At 44.2% G+C, this 19,831-nt stretch overlaps 1 long non-coding RNA gene across 2 annotated transcripts in view; it reads left to right on the forward strand.

Moving 5' to 3' along the window:
• LOC121136892 overlaps positions 1–19,266 on the forward strand; it is a 39,600-nt gene extending 20,334 nt beyond the window's left edge. Inside the window, exon 4 of one of the 2 annotated variants that reach the window (XR_005874078.1) lies at positions 19,041–19,266. This is a non-coding gene — a long non-coding RNA (uncharacterized LOC121136892). Of the gene's footprint in view, positions 1–56; positions 2,357–19,040 lie in introns of those variants that run through there. The other variant, XR_005874079.1, reaches the window with a different exon arrangement.
• Positions 19,267–19,831: the final 565 nt, after the last annotated feature.

The following is a 19,831-nucleotide window of genomic DNA, read 5'->3' on the forward strand; positions in this document are numbered from 1 at the left end:
TGGGGAGGGCCTGTGTCTTACTAAATGCCTCCCTATATGCCTTCTCTTCTATGCAGATACCAGGTCGATCATTCTGGTTCCTGGGCACGGAGTGAGAAGAAATTCAGACAGCGACTAGTCACCTGACTAGAAACACAGATTTGTATCTTTTCTTTGTCCTGATTAGATTCTAGTTGACTAGCAGCTGGTTCCTGTTCAGATGACTCCTGTTCTCCATTTCCTAGCGTTCCCAAACTCCGTATGGTCCTACAGCTCAAGTTCCCAAACTCCGTATGGTCCTACAGCTCAGATCTCTCATGTGCTCACTCCATTTGCCTGACTCTTGCAGACATGTTTAGGATGAAGTCCCTGCTCCATCCTAGCGGTACCCAGCTGAGATAATGATCCACTTACCTGGGTGAGTCAGTAGAGTCTAGGTAGTAATTATGGAAAAGGAAGGTGATATGTCAATAGGAACTATAACGTCTTTGAATGGGTGCTCGGATTGGTCACTTGTTTATTCATTCAACGATTTCCTCCAGAGGGCTCACCTTGGATGTCAGCCTAGTGGCGGTGATTTTGTCAAGAATACAGTTCTGGTCATGGGGCTTCCAGCACCTGGTACTCAGCTCTTATGTTCTTCTATATGTGTTACAGTTAATGAGTAATTGTGCACGTGAACTGTTGATCTTGGCAGGGTGGTGCTGTTACCAAATGCTCACACACCCTTGTCTGTTTACTGACAGGACACACTTTGTTTTGCAAGTGATTTGTGTGACCTTGTATAATGTGCGCAGATGTTCCTGAGTGTTCTGATTATGTTCTAACCCCCAGGCTGAAGCTCAGCTCCTTGACCACGCCGTGCCTCATAGATGACCTCTCTGCATTTGCCTCATTCCTTGAACCTTATTTGTCCTGTCCCCAAGCCATGCTCTTGGCCTTGTCCCTTCACTCTGCTTCATTCGCACTCTTCTGGCCAGCTACTCACACCTTCCTGGGAGTCTTCCTGACCCTGCTAGGTGTGGCCAGGGGCCTCACTCCTCTCTTCTACTTCCCATACAAATCTTTTATTAGTCTATCTTAACCACTGTGCTCAAGTCCCTGGAACAGACAGGGACTGGTCTTTCATTACTGTGTTCTTGGGGCCAAGCATGTAACAGGATCCGAGAGAGAGAGACAGAGACAGAGACAGAGAGAGGGAGAGACAGAGAGAGAGACAGAGAGAGAGAGAGAGAGAGACAGAGACAGAGACAGAGATAGGAGAGAGGAAAGAGAGAGAGATTGCCATGTTTATAATTGAAGCCCTAGCTGAGCCCAGGACCTGTGAAAACTCACCTCCATCTTCCACACACCCGGAAGAGCCCAGACTGCTGGCCCAGGCTCCCACCAAATCTTTTTTCAATAGGGTCTAGCTTTCTATTGACATATCATGTTCTGTCCCCACTCTAGTTACTACCCATACTCCATTTTCTCAAACTTTCACTGTTTGAATACATGCAAAGTCTTCTGCATCTCAAATGAAAGCAATGCCATCTGTTCATGATGTGGAAATTCCAGAAGACTTCAGAAAACCAAGCAGGTTTTCCTGCAGAGCAGCCCAGACACACCTCCATGGCACTCTGCTTGGGAGACAGAAGTGGTTAGGAATGGGCCAAGGGGTGTATAGTCATCTGTGAATTTGTTTATAATATTTGATTTCAGAAATTCTAACTGAGCTCTGCCTTCTACCCTTCTTCAATCACACACATGGTAGCCACAGTCTCTAGAAAGTCATGGTTTAATCCATTGTCCCAAATACCCACCAACACTGTGCCGCCTATTATACCTGTTGACAAGCACTTGGGGTTCATACAGATCACTAAGAAACAAAGTTCACCATGAAGATTAGGCAGAGAGGAACTTAAGCTCAAACCTCGGGAACCATGGGGGAACCCAAGGCAGTAGCAAGAACAAGCCCAAGACAATGCTCGTGCATAACGAAGGTGGGCATTTAGTCTGTTCACAAGCAAAAGCAGCCGGGGCTCTGCATTATTTGCCAGATGTGCTCTTAGGGTTTTGTCAACTTGACATAAACCTAGATATATCTGGGAAGAGGGAAACTTAATTGAGAGAATGCTTCCATAGGAGTCACCTGCGGGGGGTTGTATTGATTAATGACTGGTGTGGGAGGGCCTAGCCCACTGTGGGTGGCGCCACCCCTGGGCAGGTGGTGTTGGATGGCTGAGCAAGCCAGGAGCAGCAAGTCAGTCAACAGCACTCCTCCAGGGCTACCCCCCAGTTCTTAAGTCCAGGTTGCTGCACTAAGCTCCTGCTGTGGCTTGCCTCAATGACACTTATAAGCTGTAAAGTGAAATAAAGTGTTTCCTCCCAAATAAAATGTTGCCTTGGTCATGTGTTTTGTCACAGCAATAGAAACCCTAAGACACAAGGTAAAGTTCAGGTGCTTCACAATGGCATTCCAGGCCTCTGTGATCCAGGTCTTGGCTCCAAGGTGCATCCCCTGTGTCTCTCTTAACGTTCTAGTCATGGGCATCCACTTGCTGTCCAGATGAATCACTATCTGTTCTCTTTCTCTGGGAGGCCCTGTCCCAGGCAGAATTCTCCAAGACTGGCAAAGCTTTACAGATTCGCATTTGTTTCCTATCTTGAGTACACCCCACTGCTAGCTACCATCTTCACTTCTAGACTGTGAGTTTCCTGCACACAAAGGTTGGCTTTCCACTCTAGCAAAACACAAGGAACCTATTGCATAACCAATACGCATTGCACATTAAAATTGCTCTACAGATACTGCTGCAATCGTGAAAGTCTTTGTGTAGGATGTGAGAAAATCCTGGAAAATAAGTTTTACAATACTTGATGGAGAAAAGAAAAAGGATGCTCAAACTAAAATAATATATGCAGATTTATAGAAAGGGGCTTGACAAACATTGATAGTTCAATCAATTCTGTGTGTGTGTGTGTGAGAGAGAGAGAGAGAGAGATGGAGAGAGAAGAGAGAGAAAGAGAGGGAGAGAAGAGAGAGAGAGAGAGAGGGAGGGAGAGAGAGGGGGAGATGGGGAGAGTGTAAGGGAATATGTGTGTCACAGCATATGTACGGAGATCACAGGACTACTTGGGGGAACTGAGTCTCTACTCTTACATGGACTAAATTCAGCTAGGCAGGCATTGTCATAAGCACCTTTACCCCCTAAGCCATCTCACTAGCCCAATTTCACCAATACTGACAATGTTACTTACTTTCTGTATTCCAATACTTTCATCTTTGTTTACTCAAGAATGTTCTTCTAGGCTTTATTCATAGTAGCTTCAAAACAGAAACAACCAAATGTCAATCAACAAGATAACTGATAAGTAAATTATGGAGCATTATAACCAAGGAATATTACTCAGCAACAAAAAGGAAAAAACTGATAATACAAGCAGTAACATAGATAAATATCTAAAACATATTGAGTTTTTAAATGTGAATAAGACTGAGCTTTTTGATAAGATGAACTGGTACAATTAGTAATGAGTGCTGAGTAGTGGGTATAGAAAGAGGGCGTTCTCTGCACTGTTGATGGGAGGCAGACAGCATGAGAGAAAGGTATGGAGGTCACCAAACTAACTTTAAAAAAGAGCAGATAACGAGCAGAGCACACCTCAACTCTGGTACATGTATGTATGCATGCGTGCATATATACATACATATATGCATACATACATACATACATACTTCCATGTCCAAAGAAATGAAACATTGAAAAGATGGCTGCACTCCACGTTCACTGTAGCATTATTCACAACAGACAAAACATGAAACAACCAGTCTCCTTCAGTGAAGAAGGATATTAAGAAATTATATAATTTTTACATGTACACAATTATACGTAGCAACATAGAGATATCATGCGACCTTAAAGCAGGAGATCCTGCCATTTTCAGCGTCACAGACAAACCTTGAGTACAATGTGCTAAGTGAAACAAGCTACACAAGAAAGGGAAAATGTCACATGTTCTCCACTAAATGTGTAGTCATTTAAAAACAGCTTGGGGGAGGGAGGGAAATAGATGTAGGTTAAAGGTTTCAAAGTTTATAAGCTATCATATGCACAAAGTAAAAAAAAAACAAACAAAAAAAGAAATAGTTCTGAGTACAGTGAGGATTGTAGCTAATAATAATTGATTAAATATTTTGTTAAAGGAGTAGATTGTAGGTACACACACACACACACTCTACTACAAAGCTTGTATTATAGCTCAGTTTCACTTGTATACCACAAATGGGACGACCTACACTTGTTTTCATTGAAGTTATTGACCTGCTTCAAGGACTCGTCAATGCCAGGACTGCATGAGCGCTCTAAACACTTAACCAGGTGATTTGGATTGGGCTGGAATTTGGGTAGCAGTACTTTGAAACATTCGAACATTATTTGCCTTGCCTGGTGATAAGTGCTTGGTGATAAATGCTTGGCAAAGGGGGCAGAACTCAAGGTTCCTTTATCTCAGAGTCCAGTCACCAGGGTCTGTAGAACGGCATGCTCTGAAGTAGATCCCCAACCCACAGCAGCTTTGGGCTGGAAATGAGATATTGACTCCAGGTCAAAGGGCAGAAGGGCCTGCAGATGGGGGAGAGGGAGGCTGGACACATCTGTTGGTTTCTCACTTGCCAACAAACTTAGTCTAACACAGACTAGCCACACTGCTTTGTGGAAGAGAGGGGCTGCAGGAAAACCAAAATTGTCCCAAACAGCTCAAAAAGCTAATGTGAAAATGGGCGTTCTTCTGACATTTTTAAATAAGCTTTGTCTTTTGATAATTCATACATGTATATAATGCATCTGGTTGTTGTCCCCCACTCCCTGACTTCTTCCCTCCCACTTATTCCCACTTATTCATTACTTTTGGTTTGGTTTTGCATCCCACAAAGCTTAACTAAGCCATCTGTGTGACTCTTGACTGAGAACTAAAGCCTGGTGGGCTAACAGTTCAGTAGCTACACAGCTAGATACTAGCCCTCCCCTTTCCCAAAATCTGTTAGTTGCTAAAAGGCCAGCAGTAAGTGGTAAGGTCTGGGGGCCTCTTTCCCATCCATATCTGACTGTTGAGTGGACCCAATGCCAGTAGGTACACTCAAATGCTGTGAGGCCATGATTGCCATGGCTGTGTTGTTCTTAGAAGATAGTATTTGGTAGCCCTTCTCCCTATCTTCCAGTTCTTACATTTATTCCGTTCCTCTTTTACAATGTTCCCTGAGAAAATGGTATAAATGTCTTGTTCAGGGCTAAGCCTCAACTTTAGCAATAGAATCTTGTGCAGCTATGAGTCTGTACATTTGCCTTTATTCACTGAAAGGAGGATGTTTTCTGATTAAGGCTTGAGGATAGCCTTTCTCTTTGGGTATGAACATATTTGATGATATGTCAGTTCAGGTAAACATGAGCATTAGGTATCCCTGTCTCCAAATCCAATGACTTCTTCAGTCATGACTTTTGGGCCAGATGTACAGTACTAGGCATGGATTCCCTCTTGTGGAACAGGCCTCAGACCCACTCAGTGAGTAATTGGTTTCCCCCATTATATGTGTGCCACTATTGCACCAATGGGTACATCTTGTCAAGCAGGCTGTTCATAGACATCACAGCTGAGTAAGATCATAGATGGCTTTACCCAAACTTCCCAGCCCCCCTAGCAACCTGTACCACCATCCAGCACTATGGAAGCTAGACCACAGGGCCAGGAAGCTTCCAGCCCAGGCCTAGCTTGATCTCACTAAATCTTGCATCCACATGGTATCTTCTGAAATGGGATCTTATCAACTAGTTCTGGTAGGTAACCAAGAGGAGTTGTGAGAGCCTGTATTATTTGGGGCCCTTTGAGGCCTCTCTGCCAACCCATATCTGGCACGGGAGGTTATTCTTTTAGATTCAATTAGTACGATAATAAAATGTATTTCATATTTGATTAGTCGCTTGGTCGGATGCTTGATATAAGAAATCTGGGAATATATTTTTAATCCAATTACACTGTCATTGTCCACAGTTTACATACTAGCAGTAAATTGTCATTGCTGAACATATTTTAAAAGCTTTGGAAAATGTGGGCTAAACAACCTGTGTCACTTAAGGAAGTTGGGCTCAACATTTGAGTACAAAGGAATGGTACAGAAACCAATCGTACTAATCTGATCTGAGCAACACCGGGAAAGCATCTCTGTGTACATGTATCCCAGACAGCATCTAAGAATCCCAGGAACTCTATTTTTTTCTCTCCATGTCTATTTCTTAGTAACTCAGTAGTCAGCCCAGAGGACCGAGAGTGTGAATAAAAGTGTGAATCAGGGAGCACAGGGCAAAACAGAGGCAAATCGTGGCTGAACTTTACAATTCTTCCTAGTGAAGGTCAGTGCAGAAGGAGAAAAGCAAATGAAAGGAGGGCACCTTGGAGAGCTGAGGGAAACGGACAGCACAGCCATGTGCTCAGGAGAGTTACCTACCGTCTTCTCACACTAGGGCAAGTTCCTCCTCGCAGCTCCACGTTCTCCTCTTATCCCTTAGTAGCAAATACCTGAATGTTCCATTTTCCCATCTGAAAACTTATCGCTATTACATTATGGAAAAATTAAAACTCATGCAAAAAGAAATGAGCCTTAGTGTTTATTACTGACTATCTGCCCTGGGTTCCCAGCAGGGCTCTAGAAGGCTGAGGTTATAAAATGCGGTACCATTCCCATTGGATGGGCCCAGGGTTAGGAAAGAAATGAGAGTTCTGGAGTGTGTTGGACATTTCATGTTTGGAAGCTCATTCAATGCCTTTCTCTATTTTCTTGTTTCCAACAAACTCAAACTGCTTATGAAAAATTAACAAATATTCTTAAACAACATGGTGAAGAGTGCAAGAGGAAAGGCCCTAATCCAGGGAAATAAAAAACAGGGGGGCACCTGCAGAAGGAGGGACAGACAGGCAGTGAGAGCCAAGGTGACATCTGGACACCAGGTGGGAATCAGATGACATCTGGGGTGGGGAATCAGCCTCAGAAGCTGCAGGACACCGTGACGCTGTTGTGTTGACTACTCAGGCTGTCTTCTGAGATGAAAGCTTTGGCTTAGGACTTCTCAGAAATTAAAAAAATTAAAAAGCCAGCTTTAGACTGGAGAGACAAACACCACGGCAGGTAAGGGCACTTGCTTCTCTTGTAGAAGACCTGAGTTAGGTTCCCAGCATCCATGTTGGCTGATTCACAACTGCCTGTAACTCCAACTCCAATGGATTCAGCACCCTCTTCCACCTCCTTGGGTACTGGCACATGGCAATGTATGCTCGGAAACACACATAAATAAAAATAAAATAAATCCTTTTTTAAAAAAGGCAAATAGCTTGGTAACTGGTGATTCTTTGGGAAGCTCATATATCCTAAAATTTGTCTTCAAACTGCAAGTTATTTATAGTCCCAGATTTTACTTCCTTTTTTAATCCTAACCTCATGGTTAACTTGAGATCTCCCTAGAAGGTAAGTTCTTGGAAGAAAGTCTTGTAGTTGCCCAGGAGCTCTGTGTGTGACATTAACTCTGCTGACACGAGGCAGGCCTCCACAAGGAGACGCAGCCTGCTCATTTGTAAGATGGGAGGGGTATGCCACACCATCTCCTGCTGGGGTAGAGTGATGATATCTGGGAATACAATGGCTGAATAAAGTGGCTGTACCAACACCCAGGTTGGATGTCCCCACTCAGAATCTGCAGAGCTGTGCTCAGGACAGAGCATTTACAGGTTAATAATAAGCAAAGTAGTCACAGCAGAGACCGTAATGCTTTCTCTCCCACTATTTCAATACCTGCCTCTTTGAGTTTCAAGAAATTGGATCTACAACTTCCCTTCTCAGCACTGACTCAGTGCCCAGCCTGAACTCATCCCATGGGATACACACAGATGCCCCTCAGGAGAATCTACGATGGCCACTGCCAATGTCATTACTGCTGACTTTGTTCTGCTCCATATCATGAAAACAACAAAGACTTTTCTTGCACTTGATGGAGAATTTTCTCAGCACCCGGTTCTTGGGAGTACGTGCTCCAGGAAGGGCTGGTTTGGCTCCTAAGTGCTTATTAGTTCACTAATTGGAATACTTGTGGTTCTTCCGACCAAATGCCCAGAGATACAACATTAAAGTCTCTTTTTAAAAAAAGACAAGTAAACAAACAACAAAAACAAAACAGCATTTAACTATGCAGCCGGGCTAGCCTTGAGCTCACAATGTACCCCAGACTGGCCTCCAGCTTACCATGTACCCTAAGGTGGCATGAACTGATGGCAGTCCCCCTGCCTCAACCTCCCAAGTGCTAGGATTACAAGTGTGTGCCACCATGCCTGGTTCATTAAAGTCTTTTGGTTAGTTGGTGGTGACTCAGAGGGTATGAGGCCTGTGGGTACAGAGGGCCCACATCTGAAGGTCTGGAGTCTCTCTGACTCTGGCTTCTAGGTCTATCACCCCCTTGTCCATTATCATCTGATTGGCATTTCCATGTGAATGAGCCAGGGAAAAAAGTGTTTCTGGAGTTTATGGGCTTTTCATTCTCTTCTTTCAGAATTGAACCAGAAACTCCAGTTCTTTCGGTCTCTTTCCCCTCACTGGAACCCTTCTGGTACACATTGCTGCTAATGGGACCAGGGGCCCTGCCAACCTAGTGGAATAACAGGTCCATGGGGCATCAGTGGCCTAATGAGGAGCCCTGAATGGAAATGGGAATGAAGCCTGCACTGAAAATGCTCAGTTCTCTGTCAATTGTCCCTCGCCCTTGCTTCTTGAGTCCCTGAGTTCAGTGCCAGCAGAAGGTGACCTGCCAAGCTGATACCCCATGTAACTCAGGGAAGGACACTCAGATGGCTTCCAGAGCGCACTCTAAGCTCGTTTCCTCTCGGTTCCTCCCCTGCCAAGTCACAGCAAGTAGGACAGGGAATGAGTGCACATGACTGGGCAGAATAAAGAATCTGGGTGGCGGCTGGCAGACTATCATTAAGTTCTTTCAATTCCCATCCAGAGACTGGGAACCTCTATCAGTGTCTTCAGTGAAAAGAGAAGAGGTACAGAGAAAAATGGGCCCCAAACCCAGGAGCTATGAGCAAGGCCCAGCCCTGGGCAGGTTGGTTCAGGGGCTTGAATAGCGCTGTAAGGTGGAGGTCGCAACGTATGTGTTACCTACTTCCCAAGATTCTTGGAGACTTTGTGGCACACTGCCTGGGAAGCATTTGTCATCTAGGGCTTACTCAATGTGAAGTGTTACGAAAGGGTTAGGGGCCTCTTAAGAGGGCCTGAGAGATGGCTCAGTGGTTAGAGGTACACATTTTCTTGCAGAGCATCCAAATTCAGCCCCTAGCACGCATTCCAGGAAGCTCACAACTATCTGGAAGTCCAGCCACTGGGGATCCTATGTCTTCTTCCTCTGGACTCCAAGGACACCGCCCTCATGCCTGTACATACCACTCCTAAACCACCCCCACATATACATACTTAAAAATAAGAATAAATCTCTAAAAATGAAAGGGTTTTAAAGTCAAATAAGCTCGCAGCATCTGGAGGCAGTGAGACCAGCTAAGCCACTAGTGCATAGGCTAGGCAGGCACGACAAGGGGAACCTCCAAACCTGCAAGAGTCACCTCACAGTAAAATACATTTGCTCGGAGCAAAGTGAACGAAGCAACATCTGTGAGGCTGGTAAAGACCTGCTCATCACAGAGCCCCTGGAATGAGAGCCAGAGAAGATGGGAGTGCTGCAGGAACACGGGATGCTGGGCAGGGTTAAGCAGTCAGAGTGAAGATGGCTCACTGTGACCCAGCTCCCTCTAGATTACGCAGTTAGTTTTGTGGTCACCTAACCATGCTCTGGTCATGTTCTCATTTGCATGGAGATTCTGTACAAGGACAATTGGGTAGATCAGAGGGCTGCACTTTGCTTTTAAACAGGGAACTTTTGCAGAGCATGGAATGCATGCCTTTTATTTCAACAGTTGGGGAGCAGAGGTAGGCAGACGTCTGAGTTGTCTACAGAGTGAGTTCCAGGGCAGCCAGGGCTATGCAGAGAAACCCAGGCTCAAAAAGTAACAAGGAACAACAACAAAAAGTACGTTTAAAAAAAACTATAATGTTGGATGAATCATTCTTCAGTGTCTTTGATTCATATGAATAAGTTCCATTGAGTCTAATTTGAGGTACTGATGGCAATTTAGGTTTTAGACCAAGAAGGCTAAGAGGATACCTAAACTACATATGGTGAGGTTCCCACGGGTATACTAATTTATGGTCCCATTTCCAGGCATCTAGTTGAAATCCATGAACTCACTTCTAAATGACAATAGCTTTGCCAGTCTGAAAAACCTGGCCTGGGACCTGGGGAGATGGCTCAGAGAGTACAGTGTTTGCCTTGCAAAGGCAAGGACCTGAATCTGATTCCAAGAACCCACAGTTAAAAAAAATCTCCTGCCTGCAGTCTAGCTTCTATAGTACCAGAGAATACCGTGTAAACTGCAAGTGAAGGAAAGCTGTGGTGCCAATGAGCTATAGCAATGACCAACACATAAAATATCCCTAATGGTTCGATAGTGGCACTCTTGTCTTGGTGGTAACCAACAGCCGTCTAATTGGACATAAGACTCACTCAGGGGGAGGGAAAGCATTCCTCTTACTGAAAACCTAGCCAACTACCCAGGGCTAGTGAGGTCATAGATCTAAGAGGAGAACCTGCTACCACTGCTTTACTAGACTGGCATAATTCCAAACTGCATTCTAAAAGTTACCCTTTTAGCCACAGATAAGTGTAGGTCTCACTCTTCCTCAAAGAAGTCTTTCTTTACAACAAATGAAGATATAACCATTACAGGAAACTGTAATGACACATTTTTAATGATTTATTAAAACTTGCCTGAGGATTCAGAAAGAAAAGTCCGTCAGAAGCCACCGAAGCCCGGCACTCACCTTCAATCCAAGCAGCCAGAAGCTAGGAGCTGGTGGTACACACCTTTAATCCCAGGACTCATGAGAGGTATTTAAGAAAGGATCAGGCAGTCAGTGTAGGCATGCATTCTCCAACCACACTAAAGAGAGAAAGGCTCAGTATCAAGGATGATGGGAAGACATTGAAGTCTCAGGATTCTCCAGTCACGCTGAGGAGATGCAGCAGTTTGAGCCTTGGTGAGGAGCTCATACGTGGATCAGCCCTTTCAGCCCCAGCTTGAGGCAAGAGCTAGTGACCTGCAGCTTTGCTTCCCTGATCTTCATGTTGAACCCCAATATCAGTTTTAGTTGAACCCCAATATTAGGAGAGTTAGAAGCTTCTAGAGATGAGCCCCTTAATTGGTTAACCAATACAAATAGTCAGCCCCGAAGGCATATACATGCTAGCAACACTAAAGCCACCAATTAGAACATCTTATTTGTGTACTTCTGCATATATATGTAATCATAACAACCAAAAAGAGGCCATCAAGTTGAGAGGGAGTGGAGGGACAAGGGAGAGACTGGAAAAGATACAGGGAAATGGGGGAGTGATGTGATTATATTTTCATTTTAAAATTCAATTAAAAAAAACACAGAACAAAGCCAAACAACAGACAAAATGCAGGAGGTGGTTATCCATGCTGGGGAACCCTGCTGGGGGAGAGGAGATGGGCAGACCCCTGGTGCTCCCTAACCAGCCAGCCTAGCCCAACAGTTAAGGTCCAGCCTGCTGAAAAAAAAAAAACTTCCTTAAAAATGAGGTGGATGTCACTCAGAAAGGGTGACACCCAAGGTTGTTCTCTGGCCTCTAAACACACACACACACACACACACACACACACACACACACACACACACACACCTTCACACAGAGAAGCACACCAGATTAAAATTGGGGCAGTGTGAAGGGAGAGAGATTTCACAAGGGCTTGATGGATGTGGACATAGACCTCAAATGCGACACAAAGGAAGCCAGACAGCAGTGACATCTTCAAACCAACAGCTGTACGTTGGAGGGGGTGAGGAAGAGGGTGTTTGGGCTGACTGGAGTTGGGGGCTGGGGTGAGGAGAGTATAAGGCACAAGGCAGCCAAGAATCCAGTTCATGGCACTTTGCCTCTTTTCTGTTCCCATGTAGTTGTCACTAATAACCCCTAACACTTTTTCCTTCGCACATGGCGGCATCTTAGAATCCTTTCTCAACTCAAAACGACTCAAGAGCCACTCCAGAAAGCCAAATGTACACAGCACGGCAGTCACCACAGATCATCTTGGAGCTGGCAGCTAAGTGAATTGCTAACTCCTTGCTTAGTTGTTTACTGTATCCTCAGGCAAGTTCATTTAGATAAATCCTTGACTTGGGGGTGGGGGCAGCGGTTGGCATCAAATATCCAATAGCAACCACAGTAGAACACCTACAATTAAGATATTCACCAAGTGTGTTTTGTAACAGTAATTTCCTGTCTGGAATGCAGAGAAGAGAATAAAAAATGTTAATTCTGAGCTAAGCAGAAGCTGGTGGTGAACTCAATTTAGGCAGGAATAGTGTCTTTTTAAGATCTAGTTTTCTTTGTAATTTTAGACTCAGTAAGAGTTTGTGGCTCTATTCCCCACTCTCCATGCACAGTTCCATCAGATCCCATTGTCTGTGTTCATCTAAACTAGACAGAAAGTTCTGGGTGTCTGCCACAGACCCCTGATGAGAAAAAGTGTCCCCAGGCTTTTCTTTCTGTCTGAATTGCTGTGGTTTATGTCATTTGTGATGAGAGATGTCAAGCCAGACACAGCTGATTGCTGCAGAAAACATGTTACCACCAAGGCTACTCAGTATGGAGAACTCTGAGCCACAGTGAGTCAGTACACTGGGGAGAAAACCCAGGGGTGAAATTGTGAGTGTGACAGTGGTCTCCGGATGAGAACGGGGTTTCTCACAGAGAAAGAGGACCCCAGGTGCCTCCGCGGTAACCAGAATCAAACTTGAATGATGTCAAACTGCTCCATTGCTCCTAGGTCCAGGCTGGTCTTCCTATGGGTTCCGTTTTGAAGCTCTGGACTGATCGACTGGGACCCAGGGTGACTGTGACATCACCATGCACTTGGCACACTGCCTTACTCCTGTGAATTCTAGCCATAAACTTCTATCACTCAACATCATCTAAGTGCTCTTGTAGCCTGACATCCCTGACTAATCGGCCATTTACTGGGAAAGTCACAGCAATCAGACATTTCAAAACACTGCACAAAAACTGCAAACATAAGATACAAAATACATGCAGAATCTTAGACTTTCCTTATCCAAACTGGGCATTTGAAAAAGAAATAAAATAATGAGGAAGTTATAAATATTGAGATACTCAGAAAGAAACATTTATAAATCACAATGTTCTAAAGAAAACAACTTGGTGTTCACTATGTGGAGTTAGGTTAGGACAACATAAGCATAAGGCATGCATCAGTGAGTCCTCTGAAATGCCTTTACCTGTGACCTGCTTTCCACCTATCCCGGGACACCTACAGTCTCGATGCTTTACCGCTATATCTGACAGTTGGGATGCAATGTCTGCTCCCTAAGATTCCAGTATGAGTACTCTGATTGACTCTGCATACAAAAAAAAATCAGTGATCCTTTGTAACTGTGTTCATGCCGCTGCTTTGCCAAAAATCTCTCTGCAGTCCCATTTCCTATGATGTCTCCTTTATAATCCTCCCTTGGGGGAACCAGGAGCCATTTCACCAAGCCATTTCCTCCTCCATTCATCCGCTCTGCCCTCTCTTCATGAAAAGTCAGTGATCATTCCCACATCTCTATCTCACTCCTTGGCATAGGGTTCCCATTCACTGGACCAATATCCTTCCATCTAAAAGCTAGTACACAAAGCTTTTGCTGACCACCCTAGCCCTCGCTGACCTCCTCTTCAGGACTTCCACGTGCTTAGCAGCTGTAGGTTGCAAATCTAGTGTCATACAGAATCACTGCTCCCCTCTATGGACCAATAGAGAGGAGAACTAGGTTAGAGAATGAACTCCTTGATTTTGAGTATGTGAAAACCATGTTTTTGCTACCATTGGATAAATATCCAGAATGTGACCTACTAGCCCAGGGGCAGCTTCAGAGAGCAAAGCTGAACTGGGACTCTTATTTACCAAAAAGGAAATGAAAAGGATGCCATCTTAATCTCCAACAGTAGACCTGCAGCCTGGTAACTAAAACCCAAGGAGAAGCTTTCTGCCATCAGAAGGGGTGTTACTACTGATGTGATGAACCATAAATGTGACTTGTAACAAAGCACACATGGAAGCAGGCGTGGTGGCTTACACCTGTGATCAGCACTGGGGAGTCAGAGGCAGGAGGATTGCTGCAAGTTTGAGGCCACTGTGGGCTATGGATACATTGCCATTAGGAAGCAAGAATTCCAGGAGCCATACATTAAGAATCACTAGAAAAACACACTGAACTAAAAAAATAAATAAAAATAACTGAGCTGAGTTGCTGACCTTTCTCGGACCTACCCTTCATTTGCTTCGCGGCTCCAGTCGTGACCCTAATCTCTCAAGACTTGGATTACCCCATCTATAAACAATGCACATTAGATTTGGGACTTGGGGATTTTCTAGCTCTGGAATTCTTGCTCTGTTTGACTTTTTAACATAATATTTTTGATTATTTGGTAATTTCACATAATGCCTCCCATTCACCCTTGTTTCCCAAGCCTCCCAAGCATGACTCCCTATCCTTATGGTCTCCCCACCCCACCAAAAAAAGATTAAAAAGAAAACAAGTTCAATTTGTGTTTTCCATATAATCATTGGAGCATGGTCAAACTCCTGGTGGTCAGTCCTTAATGAAAAGTGAGTTCTTCCCCACCCCATCCCCAAAAGCCATCAGTTGTGGAGAGCACCCTTCTCTTCAATGGTTTCCTGTTTGATCTCTCTACATAGCCCTAGCTATCCTGAAACTCACTATGTAGACCATGCTGACCTTGCGTTTACAGAGACCTACCACCTCTACCTCCAGAGTGCTGAGATTTCAACGGCTGGCTCTATAACTTTAATTTTAATGTCTGCTACTTTGCTTTGGATAATTTCACACTAAGTTAAAAGACTCATGTCTTAGAAAACGGCATAGGACGTAGTCTACTTCAGAATGTTCTGGCCTTCTGTCCTCAGTTGGCTCCCCATCCCACTCTGGAATGGACTTCTCCAGTCATGCAGGGGAAGGCCTGACTTTAGGTCCACCCTTAGCATTTGTGTAATCACGTTTCCAAACTGGGGCTCATTGCTGTAAAATTTACTGTTTGACTGACAGGTGTTTTGTCCTTCTGTACTTGTTTCCTTTCAATTGGTTAACCTTGAGGTCAAACCAGTTGTGTTTTGCTACTTTCGGTCCCAGTGGACTGTTGAGCAGTTTGACTCTTGGAACCTGTGCTTTAGCTGTGTCTGATTGGTTCTGTTCGAGTGAACTCTCCTGATCCCCTGCTAATCTCAGCTGTAACTTCTCACCCTTCCTCTAGTGACACATTGTCTTAATCAGGGTTTCTATTGCCGTAACGAAACACCATGACCAAAAAGCAAGTTGAAGAGGAAAGCGTTTATTTCACTCACACTTCCACATTGCTGTTCATCATTAAAGGAAGTCAGGACAGGAACTCAAACAGGGCAGGATCCTGGAGGCAGAAGAGGTGCCGCTTACTGGGTTCCTCCCCCTGGCTTGCTCAGTCTGCCTTCTTATAGAGCCCAGGACCAAGAGTCCAGCGATGGCCCCACCCACCATGGGCTGGGCACTCCCGCATTGATCACTAATGAGAAAACACCTTACAGCTGAATCTCACAGAGGCATTCCCTCAACTGAGGCTCCTTCCTCTCTGCTGACTCTAGCTGACTCTAGTTGACACAAAACCCACCTATGAACTATGGTGCCCATAGTGGGTTAATATTCTGCAAGAGTATCAGAGAAGAGAGTGGCTGAAAAACTTGACTATCTCAATGGGAATTTTGTGAAATTCAGAACATTCTTCTCTATTTTTTTCTGTGTAGAGATTGCATTACTTTTTCATTTCTTGTGATAAAACATCATGATCAAAAGTGACTTATGGAAAGAGTTGGTTTTGGCTTCCAGTTCCAGAGGGATAAGGGTCCATCATTGGGGGGGGGGGGAGGCGGACAGCAGCAAGCAGCAAAATAGCTGAGAGTTCACATCACCCTGGCAAGTAGGAAGCTCAGAGAGCAAACTGGAAGCATTACAGGACTTTCAATCAAAGCCCATCCCTGGTGAGGCACGTCCTCCATCAAGGCTGCACCACCCAAACCCTCCCAAACAGTGCACCAACTTGGAAACAAGTGCTCAAATGCCAGAGACTAAAGGGACATTTCTCATTCACACCAACACTGCATCCTTCAAACCCACTCTAATCATAATATTAGAGGGCATGACATCCCTACCCCTAAAGCATATGAAGTCTGTCTCAACAAGCTACCACGAGGCCACCTTTCTTATGTGGGCTGTGGTACACCATATGTGAGACACTGAGTATGGACTTACACTGAAATGGTCTTAATTCAAGTGTCCCAGGTCCCCTACTAATGTAGATCCTGTGGCCCAAAGTTCTTAAATCCAAGTCTGGGCTGAAAGTGGGTACTTCCATGAAGTGCTGCTGTAGGCCATCAATGTCTGCCATAGTAAACTCAGGGATGGGCAGCTTGGGCCTGGGCAAAGTGGTAGAAGAACGTTTGGCCCTAAAGAGTTTCTATCTATGCATGATATCTCTTCCTTATTTCTCTGACATAATAAGACCCCTTCACTGATTAAAAGAACAAAATAAATCAACAAAACATTCCTAAAGAATGAATCTAATATCAGATACTGTTGGTGAATTGTGAACTGAGTAGAACCCCACTCTGAAGATGAAGTAAGCTCTGCTAACAAAAAAGACATGGGGCCACAGAAACCTTTGCTTCCTCCTCCCTGGACCCCTTCTCACCCAAGATATCCTGACTTCCATGTTCCATGCAAGAATGAGTCAGATATCCTGAATCTGCTTGCCTATCATGACCTCTATCAACTGCAGCTAAATCTATCTCAAATGTGCAAAGGTTTTAACAAGACAAAGTTGATTTCTTTCCCCCATATTGCTACAGAAGTTGGTAGTCTAGGATCCATGGAAGACACTAACATCTTTTAATGTGTGGGTCCCATCATAAAGTCCGAAGGCAGAGAGCCACTTCTCCACCATCTTCCAGGAAAGTAGAAAAGGTGCTGGGGAAATGCCTACCCACCCAATTCCTTCAAAGGCAAGACAAGGTGCTGGGGAAATGCCTACCCACCCAATTCCTTCAAAGGCAAGACAAGGAGTCTTCAACCAAATGGAAAACTGTTCAGTTAAAATTCCCTTCCTACCATCGATGGGGAAAGTGGATAAATAATGTTCTGCTTCACAAACCTGGTGATTTCCCACCACCAACACTTAACCACTCATAACTTTATAGTTAGGAACCCAAACAAGTATCAACTTTAGAGCTTTTTCTAAACTGTAAAAAGGCACAAATTTAGAAATTTTACTGAAGTATCTACTCCCGATACTTTGATAGTCCAGAGATTGGATTAAATACCTGACAAGAAACAAAGGGTTTGTTTTGGCTGACAGTTCAAGGGAGCACAGCCCATTGCGGTAGGAAAGGCAGGCAGAGGGACAGTCCAGCATGGCCAGGATATCCAGTCAGGAAGCAAAGATGCCAGGGAGTGGTTTGAAGACAAGTGCTCAAACACGAAAGCATATGGAGGATACGTCATACTCAAAGCTCCAGGGACTGCATGTCACACATCAAGGCTGTGTTGCTCTATTACAAGACCAAAAAGAAATCTGTAATGTAAGTGATTCAATGGTGTATATAAAACCTGAGTAATCTTCAACCTATGAGAAGTCAAATCTGTAATGATCTTCCAGGAAAACCCCAGCCCAAGATTACTTCATCAGGAAGTTTAACCAAAAAGTCAAAGGATCAATAATTCCAACCTTATACACACTGTTCAGAAAGTAATGTCTAGACAGCCAACTTGGAGGAAGAATTCTCAGCAGGAGCAGCATGTGCAGGGATACAAAAATAATGAATTTGGGCTCAGGGAGTTTATTGGATGAAGTCAGAAGATGAAGTTGAAAACTCAGAGAGAGGAAGCCAAGAAATTCTTTCTGTCTTATAAATAATTAGGACCTAATCTACAAGGACAGATAAGACCAGTATTTTCTTATAGTGAGAGTTGGAGCTGCTGGATTGAGCTGTGAGGACATCTGGTTTTCATTTAGTTTATGTGTCTGTGTGTGTGTGTGTGTGAGAGAGAGAGAGAGAGAGAGAGAGACAGAGAGAGACAGAGAGAGAGAGACAGAGACAGAGACAGACAGAGAGAGAGAATAAGCATCAATTTTTGCTGATGTATTAGAAATTAGGAAGTTCCAACCACCTCTACAAGTGTCTTCAGCTGTATTAACCACAATGACTCATAACCCCATTCATCCTCAGATGAGCTGAATGCAAGTTGCCCCATCCACACTTGAACCAGGTATTATTAGTTATGATAATAACAGCCAATGTTCATTGAGCATTCTGCTAGATACTGTACTCAGCCCTTAACATGAATTTACAACAATCAACCCTCAGAATAACTCTTCGAAGCTAATGCTATAATCACCTGCTTTATAATGCTGAGAAAGAAGCCTGGACGTGATTAGTTGGCTTGCTCAGTATCACTGATCTACCAAGTAGCAAAGACAAGGCTTGAGTTTCCACCTCTCTGACTGTTGCACCTATGCTCTTGCCTACTACAGTGTCCTGCCCTTGGCAGATATCACTAGCTGGTCATTGTGTTAGCTTTCATGTAGCCAAGGATAGGTCTTACAACTTCTTTGAGTATAGTACTCCACAGGAAACCACGTGGTGACATGCCTAGTGATGTCATCTCAGACAGTCTTGGATTCTGACTCAGCACTACAGGCTGTAGAGGTAATGTCTAATGCTGCCTTACCATCACAGGTTACATTCAAGCATATATACTTGAAGTTTGTATGTTGTAAGATTCCTTTCGTTTCTCTTCCCAGGTACAGGGAAAAAACTACAGAAGATCCAAGTCATTTACAAGCTGTCAACATGAATTTAGCATCTATGAAGAATGACTCTGAGGAGAAACTTGCAGAATTGACTCTAGAAAGAAGCTACATGCTCTGAATTTCTGGGCTTCTTGAATTAATGCAAAGCTAGAAGCATTGAGTTTATTTGGATATTGGAAAGATTAATGTGTTCCTGGGTATTTTCTACAGTCCAATAAAGGCACCTCATCTCTCTATGCAAAGCACGTTTCTATATAGAGCCCTTCCAGACAGGCTACTCCACAACCACCTTTTCTCTCACTCTCCCCCCACAAGCCTATAGCAGTCACAATGTACCACTAAGTGTTTGCAAGTGCCAGAGCAGCAAGCAGGTAGAGAGAAAAGACAAAGTCCAGAGCCTGGGAGGTTTAGGTAGCACAAATATTGGAAGCTGTGCCAGCACAGGCTAGAAGTATAACTCTAAGACGTGAGGGTCAGGGGCTCGTGCCAAGACAGAATAATGGCAGGGGGAAAGCAGGGTATTGTCCTAGCTGCTCAAGTGTATCTATATAGCCAGACATGGTAGCTTGTCTATAATCCTAGCACTTGGAAGGCTGAAGCAAGGAGGATCATAAGTTCAAGGCCAGCCTAGGCTACATAGTGAGACTCTGTTACTCTGTTAAAAACTGGGGGGGGGTTAGCACCTACAGACGGTGCTAGTAAGAAAAAACAAAGCATAGTTAGCTCCTGTGAAAAGCCCAGATACAAAGACATAGACAATATGTGGGAGAAACTTAAGGGAA

The sequence above is a fragment of the Mesocricetus auratus genome, unplaced genomic scaffold (genome assembly GCF_017639785.1).
Source record: "Mesocricetus auratus isolate SY011 unplaced genomic scaffold, BCM_Maur_2.0 Super-Scaffold_100676, whole genome shotgun sequence".
NCBI lineage: Eukaryota > Metazoa > Chordata > Mammalia > Rodentia > Cricetidae > Mesocricetus > Mesocricetus auratus.